At 46.9% G+C, this 13,981-nt stretch overlaps 2 pseudogenes; both read right to left on the bottom strand.

Moving 5' to 3' along the window:
• Positions 1-231: 231 nt before the first annotated feature.
• LOC139361050 (zinc finger protein 669-like) lies at positions 232-8,098 on the bottom strand (annotated as a pseudogene).
• Positions 8,099-10,231: 2,133 nt separating this feature from the next.
• On the bottom strand, positions 10,232-11,167 carry LOC139361049 (collagen alpha-1(I) chain-like; annotated as a pseudogene).
• Between the last annotated feature and the right edge of the window lie 2,814 nt (positions 11,168-13,981).

Below are 13,981 nucleotides of genomic sequence, written 5' to 3'. Positions count from 1 at the left end.
GTTTTTTTTTTTTTTTTTGAGATGGAGTCTTGCTCTGTCGCCCAGGCTGGCATGCAGTGGTGCGATCTCGGCTCACTGCAAGCTCTGCCTCCCAGGTTCACACCCTTCTCCTGTCTCCACCTCCTGAGTAGCTGGCTTGAGCCAGCATGCCCGGCATTATTTTATTTTTTCTAGAGACAGGGTTTCACCATGTTGCCCAGGTTGTTTCACATTGTTTTAATCCGGGCTGGTTATGAACTCCTGGGCTCAAGCAATACACACACCTTGGCCTCCCAAAGTGCTGGGATTATAGGCTGAGTCACTACACCCAGCCTCTATATCATGACTTCTTTCATAGCGAGTAAGATGGCTGGAACGAATGTAGGCTTTACCGCATCTCTTACATTCATAGGATTTTTCTCCAGTATGAATTCTTTCGTGGAGGTGAAGGGAACTGAGACGACTGAAGGCTTGGTCACATTGTTTACATTCATAGGCTTTCTCTCCAGTATGAGTACTTCTATGGTTACAAAGGGAACTCAAATGACTAAAGGCTTTGCCACATTGTTTACCTTCAAAGGGTCTCTCTCCAGTATGAATGCTTCCATGGTAACGAAGGGAAGTGGAACAGCTGAAGGTTTTATCACATTTGGTAGATGTATAGGGTCTTTCTCCAGCGTGAGTCCTTTCACGCATCTTAAAATAACAAGAAAATCTGAATGCTTTCCCACATTCCTTACATTCCTAGGGTTTCTCTCCAGTGTCAGTTCGTTCATGTATTACACAACAACCGGAAACAGTGAACGCTTTACCACACTGTTTACATTTATAGGGTTTTTCTCCTGTGTGAGTTCTCTGATGTCTTTCAAATGAATTGAGAAAATAAAACACTTTCCCATATATCGTACATTTATAACTGGATTTCCACTGTGCATTATCATGTGTCTTCTAATACCTGGAACAGAAACGAAGAATTTCCCACATTGTTCACATTTATATTGCTTCTCTCCATATAGTTTGTATCCTGAGTGAGCCAGGATATGCCTATTAAGGAGGGAATGATGTACAAAGACTTTTCCACAAACATTGCATTCACATTTTTTTAATCCAGTAGAAATGTTCTCATTCAGATCAAGATTTGGAACTTGGCTGACAACTTGTCCATACTGTCTACCTTCTTTGCTTTCACACAGTCTCTGTATCACATGATTTCTGTAAAAAATATGAAAAGCACATTATTATTGGTTGGTTTAATAACTTTCTACTTATTAATAGGTCTTGGGCTTACACTGCTCCCAATATCAAGGAAAATGCATTGTTATTATTATATTTTTTTTGCCATGATTGAATTATTTGAAAGTAAATGGGTTACTATTGAAAACACAGCTACCACCTGCATGGCTATGACCAAATTAGTAACATTCATATACACATTTTTGTAGTGCTACTTTCAATTAAACTGTTTTCCAAACACTGACTGCTACACTGAAGTATATTACATTTTGGGTGAAATTTTTCTAAAAAAAAATAAATTTCAAGTGACTCTTATTTGTTTTGGTTGCTTGTTTCTAAGTTCATGACAAGCTAAGATTCCTTCAGAGGACTTTATTTCCTCTTCTCAGTGCAAATTATTTTATCTCTTTCCCAGGTTTTTCAAAGTGATATTCAATATTCTGGTCTTTCCATTTGTTTCCTAAAATGCAGACCCACAAAATTATCATGAATTATTACAAACTACAGAAACATTACTAGATTTCATGTTCATTGTACACAGTGCCCATGCCTGATTTCTTCACCAAATCATTCCCTTGCCACATTCCAAATCACAAATAGCACTGATGATAGGGAAATACTTCTGTAATTAAGTGAAATGTGTTGTCATTCTTACCTACAGAATCCAGATTCCTGCAGGCTTCCTGAATCACTTCTCTGTAGAGGTTCTTTGAGAAGAATCTATCAAAATCCATTCCTCCTGGGTAAAGTTCAGAGCCACATCCTCAAAAGCCATGGAGTCCTAGAACATTCCACACTTGTGGATAGAAGGACGGGTGAGAATGACAGCACTGGGAATCTATACTCAATCCAAAAGCTGTTTACATAATTCTAAAATTTCCAACCATTTATTCTGTGACTTGATTGTCACAACTCTTACTCTGTTCACACATACTCCCTCCCACACAGCAGTACTATTGCTAGAATTGAACTATTCAAAAAGGCAACAGCAAAGTAGAAACACCCATCTCATTAGAGAATCCAGGGAGTAAGATGTGCTGCTGGGAGTTACCTTTTAACTTCACTTTGTACATTTCTAGTATCTGTCATAATAAAGTCCTACCTGATGTGCATAAGGGAGTTAATATTATCAGTCCTGAGACTACTTATTCTTAAAAATGCCTGCTCACAAAATTCCATCTTTGTTTGTATTGGTAACTTACATTTTGAAAGGGATTCCACCAAACCAAGTAATAAGAATGACTCACTGCATTTAAATGGCTTATGTAATATATTTACCAAAACTTTTTCTGCCGAAGGTCTATTATTTTCACTACAGTGGTGCTTAGGAAACCAGACACCAAAACACAGTCTGAACACTAAGTGTTCAATGAGTTTCCCTGGTAGACAATATTTTATACGTGCTGTCACTTATTAACTGGGGAGTTGAGCCCATTCCATGTGATTATACCAAGAGAGAGTAGGATTATTAAATTTAATTGAGTAGTAAATAAAACCAATAATTGATATTTAACAATACTAATACAATAATTTTTAAAATTTCTATTGCACAATGTCAAGGCATTTTAAAATGACATTAATGTCACCACTTCCAGATGCTATTCCTATGAAATCACATAAATTCCCAAATCAGGTTGTTTTTAGGCAGGAAAAATTACTTTTTCATGCGTAGTAAAAATGACAAATGACTAATGTTTTTTCGTCATCTAAAAAAAGAGTGATGGCTTGTCTAACATACTTCTAAGATTTTCAAACGAAAATACTCAGGACAGCTCAGTATTAGCAGAGAGATGAGCAAGCAGACCAACGGGAAGAAAAGTCTTAATGACCCAGCATTTATGTGGAAAGTTGACGAATGATAGAGTAGGCACCGTAGAATAGAAAAAGAAATCACATGCACTTTAAAATATGAGGCAAACCAGGCTGGCGTCTACTTGGGAAAATACATTGCATTCTTCTCTATTCCATGAACCATAATCAATGTATTAGATATTCAAATACGAAAGATAAAACCAGAACACTTTCAGAAGTCACAGGAAGATTTTTTTTTTTTTTTTACGAAGGATTAGACAGAATTTCTTTTATGTAAGAAAACAGTAATAAAGGAACAGACAAACTCTAACATGTTAAAATTTAGGGAATTAAAAGAAAATAGAGTGGGCCGGGTGTGCTGGCCCACGCCTGTAATCCCAGCACCTTGGGAGGCTGAGGCGGGCAATCACCTGATGTCAGGAGGTTGAGACCAGCCTGGCCAACATGGCAAAACCCCGCCTTTTTGCTGTTTGTTTGTTTGTTTGTTTTTTGAGACGGAGTCTTGCATTGTCGCTTGGGCTGGGATGCAGTGGCAAGATGTTGGCTCACTGCAAACTTCACCTCCCGGGTTCAAGCAATTCTCTTGCCTCAGCCTCCCGAGTAGCTAGGATTACAAGTGCCTGCCACCAGACTCAGCTAATTTTTTTGTATTTGTGGTAGAGACAGTTTTTCGCCATGTTGGCCAGGCTGCTCTGGAACTCCTGACCTCGTGATCCGCCCACCTTGGCCTCCCAAAGTGCTGGGATTACAGGCATAAGCCACCGCGCCAGGCCTAAAACCCTATGTTTACTAAAAATACAAAAATTAGATATGTGTGATGGTGGGTGCCTATAATCCCACTCGGGAGGCTGACACAGGAGAATCACTTGAACCCGGGAGGCAGAGGTTGCAGTAAGTAGAGATGGTGCCACTGCACTCCAGCCGGGCTACAAAGCAAGACAGTGTCTCCAAAAAAACCATAAAACAACACCAAAAAACCCCTCAGATATCCAGATAAGAGGATACAGATATGTCCACTGTCATAAATTCTTCACCATGCTACAAGAGGGAAACTGACATTTTGGTGAATCTTTGTAAATCATCAATTTATCTATCACACTTTTATTTCACTAGTAGCATTGACAAAGCTGAGTGTTACAATTCCATTTGACATTACCCTTGAAAAGAACAGACCTTTAAAACTTACTACACTCACTCTGGGGAAGAAAGAAATATGAACTTTTAGCAAATAAAATATGTCATTTTACCTTGCTACTTTAGAAATAGTACCTTTATCTTTCAAGCTGTACTGACAACATGTATCTTACAGTCAATGAAAAACTGAAACTCAAATAAGCGGACAAGACTTATCAAGGTAACAAACTCAGGGAGAGGCAGTGCTGACTCCAACACAGACCTTTCTAAGTGTCATGGCAGGCCCTTCTATCCCTCGGGACACCCATCCTGTTCAGTAAAGTCCTCAGTGACCACCTAGGAGGCACTGGCACTGCTCTTTGTCCTCCTGTGTGCCTTCAGTGCATTTTCATATTCAGGTTCTTGCATATCCTCTCTGGGGTGGGTTTTCCTTGACCTTTGGGACAGTTTTTCTCTCTTCACAAGTCTGAGACAATCTAGAGAGCAGAAATCCTTTCTGCCTTTTCCTCTCAATATCAGCATCCCATTTGCAGACCGTCAATGTGTGTCCGCGGAATAAAAGCTCCGGCTGGAGGAACAGTTTTTGTTTTGTTTTGTTTTGTTTTGTTTTTTGTTTTTTTTTTTTTTTTTTTGAGACGGAGTCTCGCTGTGTCGCCCAGGCTGGAGCGCAGTGGCCGGATCTCAGCTCACTGCAAGCTCCGCCTCCCGGGTTTACGCCATTCTCCTGTCTCAGCCTCCCGAGTAGCTGGGACTACAGGCGCCCGCCACCTCGCCCGGCTAGTTTTTTTTTTTTTGTATATTTTTAGTAGAGACGGGGTTTCACCGGGTTAGCCAGGATGGTCTCGATCTCCTGACTTCGTGATCCGCCCGTCTCGGCCTCCCAAAGTGCTGGGATTACAGGCTTGAGCCACCGTGCCCGGCCTGGAGGAACAGTTTTAATGACCTATCTTTAAAGACATTACGTTGTATTGTCCATTCATTTTAATGTCCTAAAATTTTAATAACCCTAAGGGGTCACCATTATAGATGAAACTATACCAGGAGATTCCTCTAAGGCCAGGAGCATCCAACTGCTCCCCTGAGAGACTCTACTCCCTACCTCAGGCTGTCGTTGGCGATGAGATGACCCCGGGGCTGATACTCACTAGACCCTCCAATAGACATGGCCACTGTGGGTATCCTGGGTCATCCCCAGACAGTTCTAAAATGCCAGGACTAGGAAAAGACAGGAGGGTGGCTGAGGACACAGCACCCTGTAAAGTTTTCACGTGGGGACCTCAACCTAAAGACATTTTGGTAATATGTACATTTAGGAAAGATGAAAAGAAGAGAGGCACAATGATTTTTTTTTTTTTTACAGTAGAGTGTCAGATGATTTCTTCTCCACTTTCCTCTCATGTAAAATGTTTGGAAACAGAAAAATATTTTGGCCAAGGTGGCTCACGCATGTATTCCCAGCACTTTAGGAGGCCGAGGTGGGCGATCAGTTAAGGTCAGGAGTTCAAAACCAAACTAACCAACATGGCAAAACCCTGTCTCTACTAAAAAAAAAAAAAATAGCTGGACGTGGTGGTGGACGCTTATAAGCCCAGCTACTTGGGAGGCTGAGGCAGGAGAATTGCCTGAACCCAGGAGTCAGAGGTTGCAGTGAGCTGAGACTACACCGTTGCACTCCAGCCTGGCGACAGGGCGAGACTCTGTCTCAACAACAACAACAACAAATATATATATATATATATATAATATAAAATACACATTTAAAATTACTACCTGTAGATAGTATTTGAAGTCATGGGACTGACTGAAGGTAGAAACAAGAGAAGGCAAGGAAAGTTTTTATATTTATATTTATATATAATTATATAAAATTAATATATATAATTATAATATATAAATGTATCATATAGGCTGTGCACAGTGGCTTACACCTGTAATCCCAGCAATTTGGGAGGCCAAGGTGGGCAGATCACCTGAGGTCAGGAGTTCGAGACTAGCCTGACCAACATGGAGAAATCCCATCTCTACTAAAGATACAAAAATTAGCCAGGCGTGGTGGTGCATGTCTGTAATCCCAGGTACTCAGGAGACTGAAGCAGGAAAATCACTTGAACCCAGGAGGTGGAGGTTGCGGTGAGCCCAGATTGTGTCATTGCACTGCAGCCTGGGTGACAAGGGTTAAACTCCATCGCAAAATAAATAAATAAATAAATAAAACAAGAAATATATATTTATATCTAAATATATAATTATTATACTTAAATGTGTATATACATACATTTATTATAAATTTATTAATATATGAAATATATTTATTTCTGAGACAGGGTCTGGCTCTGTTACCCAGGCTGGAGTGCAGTGGCACTATCATAGCTCATTGGGGCCTTGAACAGATGGCTCAAGCGATCCTCCCATCTCAGCCTCCTGAGTGGCTAGGATTGCATGCACACACTACCATGCATAGCTAATTTTAAAATTTTTTGTAGAGACAGGGTCTTCCTTTTTTGCCTAAGCTGGTATTGAACTCATAGGCTCAAGTGATCTTCCTGCCTCAGGCTTCCAATGTGTTAGACGTGGGCCACTGCATCTGGTCTAATGCATTTTTTAATTTGCGAGTTTATATTATTTAATATTTTGAAGTACTGAATGTGTTGAACAACCAAGTTGCAGAATTCCCGAACAATGGACGGTCAGCTGTCATGTCCTGGTTCAAATCGTCCCAGCACACCAAGGCTAGAAACCTTTCAGCCAACTTCCACTTATATCTCCCGGGGCAGGACAATGTCACTTGGCCAATCTCCACTAAGAGGGACTCTGGAAAGGCAAGAAACTATTCTGTTCTCTATAATGGAATGTGACCAGGGAGGAGGCAGTTGGGAGGGCCAGCTGGGCCCTCCAACCAGCAGCGTCCACCATCGACCAACTGCCCTAGAGCTACACCGTGCTGGGCATTTGGGGCACTGTTATGAGCAAGAGTTCCCATTTTTCTTCTCATGGGACCTTCATGCTAGTGGCAAGAGACTTTTTTTTTCTTTTATTTTTTGAGACAGAGTTTTGTTCTTGTCACTCAGGTTGGAGTGCAATGGTGTCATCTCGGCTCACTGCAACCTCTGCCTCCTGGATTCAAGCAATTCTCCTGCCTCAGCCTTCCGAGTAGCTGGGATTACAGGACTGCAGCACCACATCTAGCTAATTTTTGTATTTTTGGTAGAGATGGGGTTTCACCATGTTGGCCAGGCTGGTCTGGAACTCCTGAGCCACTGCACCCAGTCAAGAGGGAGATTTGAAATCAATAAGTAGAATTGTGATGAATGTTGGAAAGAAGAATGTGTGTGATGGGGAGGGGACCTAAGTTATTGTCTCATATTTTAACACTTTCATAGGCAATAACTAAAAACTTAGAAGCTTAAAGTAACAAACACCTTTAAGCCAATTTTGGCAAGCTAGGAGTTGAGTACATTTTAGCAGGTCCTGTGCTTGGGATCTCATGCTAAGCAGCTGGGCTGCATCCTCATCTGAGGCTCCACCAGGGCAGAATACATTTCCAGGTCCGCCGAGGTTACTGGCAGAATTCATTTGCTTGGACCCGCTTGGCAAGGGCCCAGCTTTTTGCTTCCTTGCCTACGGGGCTCCTACAAAGGTCCTTTCTCAGCAGAGCATCTCCCTCCTGGAGCGCCTGCAGGTGGAACCTTTCTCTCTAGTGTGCGAAGGTGATGCACTGTGACAGTGACATCCCATTGCTTTTGCCAGGCTCTATGGGTTAGAAGCCAGTCACCGGTTTTGCTCGTACCCAAGGTCAGGAAGACTATGCAAGGGCATAGGTCATTGGGGGGTCAGTCACTTTAGGGTGTGGCTGCCACCACTGAACTCGGTGAGACTTTAAGGGCTGGTAGGAGCTGGCCAGGTACAGGGGTGAGGGTGTGTCAGGCAGGGGTGAGGGCATGGAGGGGGATGCAGAGGCCTGCACCCTGGAATGTCCTTTCACTCCCTGAGGTTTTGTTCTCCTGATCCCTGAGTACATCCCAGAACACGGTGGGGCCCTAGCAGGAGAGAGGTAGGGAATCCTGTGTTGTTCATCTGGGGACCTTGTTAGGCAAATCAGATTAGGGGCCAGGCTTTCAGTGGTGGGTGTGAGCGTGGGAGTGATGAGTGTGCAGGTGTGTGTGGGAAGAGCGATGGGGATGGGGTCAGCCCCAGCCACCATGAAGACCTTAACCGTGCATCCACCCATCCCAGCAGCGTCCCTGAGTGAATGCCTTCAGGGTGCAGGTCCTGTTTTACACATGGAAGTGAATCAGAGTGGGACACTCCCTTGCCTTAGAGAGGTCACACTTCTCCTTCTTCTTCTTCTTCTTTTTTTTTTTAAATTTGTGACAGATTCTCACTCTGTTGCCCAGGCTGGAGTGCAGTGGTGTGACCTTGGCTCACTGCAACCTCTGCCTCCCAGGTTCAAGCAATTTTCCTGCCTCAGCCTCCTGCTTAGGGGAGCTGGGATGACAGGCACGCATTACCATGCCTGGCTAATTGTTGTATTTTAGTTTCCATATTGGCCAGGCTGGTCCCAGTCTCCTGGCCTCAAGCGATCTGCCTGCCACAGTCTCCCAAAGTGCTGTGACTACAGGTGTAAGCCACCACATCGGGCGAGAGGTCACACTTCATGTCACGTGGGAGGCAGCCACTCAGACAGCACCCCAGCTGGCGCTGGGAGTGAGGGGTGCTCAGCGTCCTAGGAAGGCAGAGGGCTGCATGAGAGGTTCGGGGAGGAAGGACTGGAGGAGGATTTGAGATTTTCACCTGAGCAGCTGGGTGGATGGAGGGGCTGTTTACAGAGAATCACAAGAATGTGGATGAGCAGGTTAGGGCATTAAGAAACCACTCTGTTTTGGCCGCGGACAATTTGAGATGTTTCCCTGTGTCCAGCTGGGGCTTTGGGAAAGGTCAGGGCTGGGCATCTGACTGGGATGGATGTCTCTGGCAGGCAGCAGAGCATGTGGATGGTTTGTGAAGCCCGCAAGGGCATGACATTTCCTGTGGCAGTGCCCACTGCAAATGGAAAGGCATTTGGCCTGAGTCCAGACATATACAAGTTGGGCAGAGAAGGGGGTGGGTCCTCGGAACCCACCGAGGAGCAGCTGTGGAAGTACAGGGAAACCAATATGTGGGGGCACGTGAAGCAGGAAGCTCAAATAAGATGAGGAAAGACGTTTTAAAGACGATCTGGGCTGGAGACAGTGGTTCATGCCTGTAATCCCAACACTTTGGGAGGCTGAGACGAGAGGATAGCTTGAGGCCAGAAGGTTGAGACCAGCCTGAGCAATATAGGGAGACCCTATTTCTATAAATAAATAAACACCATTGGTACTTGGCATTTCAGGCGGGGAACAGCAAACATATGAAAGCTCTGAGGCAGGAAAGGGAAGTGATTAGTGCTTGCTCCTGGTTCCTTTATCAGACCTTAAAGAGATGCAGAGACATTTCAGATACTCCTTGGCCGAGCTCCTTCGGGGAAGGCCTAAGTTCGCTTCTACTTCCCATCTATTAATTTTTTTTTTTTTTTTGAGACAGAGTCTCACTCTGTCGCCCAGGCCGGAGCGCATGCAGTTGGCACCATCTCAGCTCACTGCAACCTCCAGCTCCCGGGTTCAAACGATTATCTTGCCTCAGTCTTCCCGGTAGCTGGGACCACAGGTACGCGCCACCACGATCGGCTAAGTTTTTGTATTTTTAGCAGAGATGGGGTTTCATCTTGTTGGTCAGGCTGGTTTCGAACTCCTGGCCTCAAGTGATCCACCTGCCTCGGCCCCACAAAGTGCTGGATTACAGTGCTGGGATTACAGGCCCTACTTCACTCCTAACGCCCACCATAAGTGCTTCCAACTGTTTGCTGAATGACAAGGTGAACGAGTGAATGGGACTACATGACTTCGGGCAGCAGGCAATCCTATTCCTTGGACCTCAGTTTCACTTTTTGTAAAGCAAGCCTGTCTCTCGCTCTCTGCCCTAAAAGCCTGAGTTCTGGGCTTGAGATGAGCGCGTCCTGTAGAGCAGACTCCAGGTGGACGTTGAGCTGGGTCTTCTAGGAGGCCAGGATCCTACCAGCTCTTGGGTCCGGTCCTCCCGCGGGACCCTGCACGCCCAGTCCCGGCACCGCCCCGCCCAACCTCCATTTGTTCCCCCAGGCCCCGCCCTCTCCACACGGCTCGCTCCCCATTGACCGGGGGGCGGGCCCTTGGCGCCCGGCTCCGCTGGGGGCGGGGCGGCGGGAGGCGGGCTGGTCCGTGTGCACCTGCACGGTGTGTGTCCCGGCCGCAGCCCCGCGCCAGCTGCAGCTCCTTGATCCGAGCCGGATCCTGAGCGGGGAACACGGGCTGAAGCGGCGGCGGCGGCCCCGCCCCGGGGCTCCATTGTTGAGGCTGCCGCGGCTCTGTCGGCTGCTCAGCTGCGCTCCAGTCGGCCCAGGCGCCGCGGCGAGGAGCGAGCGCTGCCAGGCGGCGGCCTGAGGTGAGACGGCGCGACGGGCAACGGGGTCTCCAGAGCGAGTGGGGTCTCTGCCCCGGGCGTGGCAGCTCCGAGCTGGGCTCCTCAGGGTCCGAGGTCGGGATCCGGGGTCCTTGCTCTTGGACTTTGTCTCGGCCTCGGGTGGCACCGGGGGCTTCGCGCCTGCTACGATACCGTATGGGCCTGCGCGGGGATCCTGGTCGCCCTGCGGGTGGCGGCAGGTCCCCACTGCTCCCCGGCTCCCCGCGTCTGCCGCGGAGTGCACTGCATGGACCCGGGCGCTGGCTTCTGCCCGGTCCTCCGCGGCGTGGCTGGTCCCCGCGTGCAGTAGAGGGGGCCCTGCGAGGACCCACTCGTGGGGCGGGGTCCGGGTCACCGCGAGTGGTAGACTCCGCCGCCCTCCCCGACCTCCCTCGCAGTGAGACTGCTTCGCTAGACTCACCGAGGGGACTGCGCGGACCCTCGGACGAGGGAGTCCGTGACTCTGGGTGGGGGCTCTTTCCCGGCCCCGCATGACGGCTTCCTGAGTGTTTTGTCACCTATATAGGTGGCTTCGTGGACCCGCGCGCGTGGGTCCTGGCCGCCCTGCTAGTGGGGCTGTGCGCTGCCCCGTGGCTCCTCTGGGTCGACTCCGCCTGGGACGCGCGTGTAGTGGGGGTCCGTGCGCGAGGGTCGCGGTTGGTGGGGGCGCGCTGACCCCGCCCCATGGTTTATCCTCTCACTTGCCCGGCGGGAGGAAGCGAGAGGCGCGGGCCCGGAGCTGTCGCACAGCGGCCGCACGGACCTCTGCCCTGGCCGGCGGGTCCAGGGGGGCGAGGGGCTATCACTGCGCGTCCCACCGCCGCACTTCCTGCTCTGGCCCCGGGCTGGGTTCTGATTGGAGGGAGCAGGGCCCTTCTGCCTGGCGTTTCTTGATTTCTTCCGTTAGTAATGGGAAGAAAAAAAAAATCTGGAAAGGTAGATTGAACTTTGTAACTCTCGGCGCTTGGAGAGTGGAAGAAACTCTCCCAAAAATTTGGCGGGCTGGAAAATGCGTTTCAAGCAGGAGCATCCACACCCACGGAATGAAGCCAAGGCAGTTACAGTTAGAAGTCAGATTTATGAGGGGAGAGCAAGGGTGAGGTCCGTGGGTGGGGAGACTCCGACCTCAGCTTGATGAGAAGACCTGATGCTGCCCCTCAGACGCGTATTTCTCAGCCACCAGAGAAAGTGGAATCACTCCTTAGTGAATGCTTTCATCAAACTTTTGAAAAACCTGTAATGTCCCAGGAAGGAAAATCGAACTGGACAGTTTTCCCCTTTTAAGAGTGTTAAACGTCCCGGAGACAAACAGCAGAAGACTCAAGGAGTCCAAATACTCAACCTGAAGTTCTTTCTGAACAAGAGATGGTGTATAAGTAACAGGCATACGAGACAAAACTGAACTAATCACCGCAGCTGATGCTCCTAGCCCTGTAGCGTGTCATGCAGGCCCTTTTGCCTTCTCTGCCCTCCGCTGTCCCAGACCCCAAAGCTACAGCGCACCTCCAGTCATCAGCTCCTGCCGACCCATTGCTATGAACTCTGTTTCGGTGGCTCCTTTCTCTCTGAAGTTTTGCTTGTTCTCCTGAAGTCCTGGTCTTGAAGAGCTTATGATCTGCAGGGACAGATTAACTTTGGGCAGTACATAGTTAACTGTAGCACAGCTTGAAAAATGCTCTGATAGAGGTGGGCAGGCAGTTTGTGCATGCGGGTAAATGCGAGGTCCTTTTTCAAAACCATGAATCCAAGTATTCATACTATTTTAAATCTGCAATTCTTTGACTGTCCAGAGGGTTTTTAGATTAATTTTTTCTATTACTTCCTAATGTTTGTTTCATGGTTCAGAGTAATTGATTAAAACTTTCCAGGTCGGCCAGGCGCGGTGGCTCATGCCTGTAATCCGAGGACTTTGGGAGGTCTAGGCAGGCTGATCACTTGAGGTCAGGAGTTCGAGAGCAACCTGGCCAACATGATGAAACCCTATCTCTACTAAAAATCCAAAAATTGATTCGGCGTGGTGGTGGGTGCCTGTAATCGCAGCTACTCAGGAGGCTGAGGCAGGAGAATAGCTTGAACCCAGGAGGCGGAGGTTGCAGTGAGTGAAATGGCTCCACTGCACTCCAGCCTGGGCCATAGAGTGAGACTTCCTCTCAAAACAAAAACAATGTACTGGGTCTACCTTCGGCTCTGGAATTTTCCTGGAAGGCCTTCTCTTCTGGGTTTCATTTTTCTCACTTTTGAGGATCGTAAAGTACATAATTTCCAAGAATTTTTGCCCTGCACCTTTAATTCTTCCAAGCAAATATAGCAGAGAAAAATTCTCTTCCCAGCAGTGGTGTAAGGAAGTCTCTCACAGAAGGGAACACATGGGTATGGAGAAGACAGAGGATATATATATATATATATATATACACACACACAAACACACACACACATATATAATGTATTTTTTTTTTTTTTTGGAGACGGAGTTTTGCTCTGTTGCCCAGGCTGGAGTGCAGTGGCAGGATCTAGGCTCACTGCAAGCTCCGCCTCCTGGGTTCACTCCATTCTCCAACTCAGCCTCCCAAGCAGCTGGGACTATAGGCGCCTGCCACCACGCCCGGCTAATTTTTTGTATTTTTAGTGGAAACAGGATTTCTCTGTGCTAGCCAGGATGGTCTCCATCTCCTGACTTCGTGATCTGCCCGCCTCGGCCTTCCAGAGTGCTGGGGATTACAGGTGTGAGCCACTGCACCTGGCTGACAGAGGATACATTTTTGAGCTCTACATTTCAGAGTTCTTTTCTCTAGCCCTGGCCTGGGTCCCAAACAGGGAACTTAATTCACTCTATCACTGAAGTATACTCTTGCTTTGATGCCATTGGTATGTTGTCCTAGAGATTTGCTATGGCTGCTAGGAGTGTTTCATAGTTAAGAACTGATGCAACCTCTCTTTTGTCAGTTGATGAGTCTATAAACCATGTTATTTCCTTTAGTATTATCTGCCTGGAACTGGAAGGTCAGAGATGAAGTTTTCTTAGATTATAAGTCTCAGTCTTTGCTATCTACCTTCCTCTGTCTCCCATGCCACCTGCTGTTCCCCCCCCACCGTTTTTCATTTTAATGTTTTTATTGGATAGGTGTCTATTATTGCAGGCGACTTCAAAACATTGTTGGATATTGACAGGGTGTAAGTATGAATAATATGTAAAAGATAACTTCTTCTAGTTCTTTTGAGCAGAAGATTTGGTTTCGATATGTGGCCCTATTAAAGCTTTTGTTAAGTCCAAGTGCTTTCTGAACTTCAATTCCCTTACCTGTAGAAT

This window comes from Macaca nemestrina (assembly GCF_043159975.1).
Source record: "Macaca nemestrina isolate mMacNem1 chromosome 4 unlocalized genomic scaffold, mMacNem.hap1 SUPER_4_unloc_4, whole genome shotgun sequence".
In the NCBI taxonomy this organism is placed as follows: Eukaryota; Metazoa; Chordata; class Mammalia; order Primates; family Cercopithecidae; genus Macaca; species Macaca nemestrina.
Note: the sequence above shows the minus strand (reverse complement) of the source record. Positions and strands in the feature narration are given on the sequence as shown.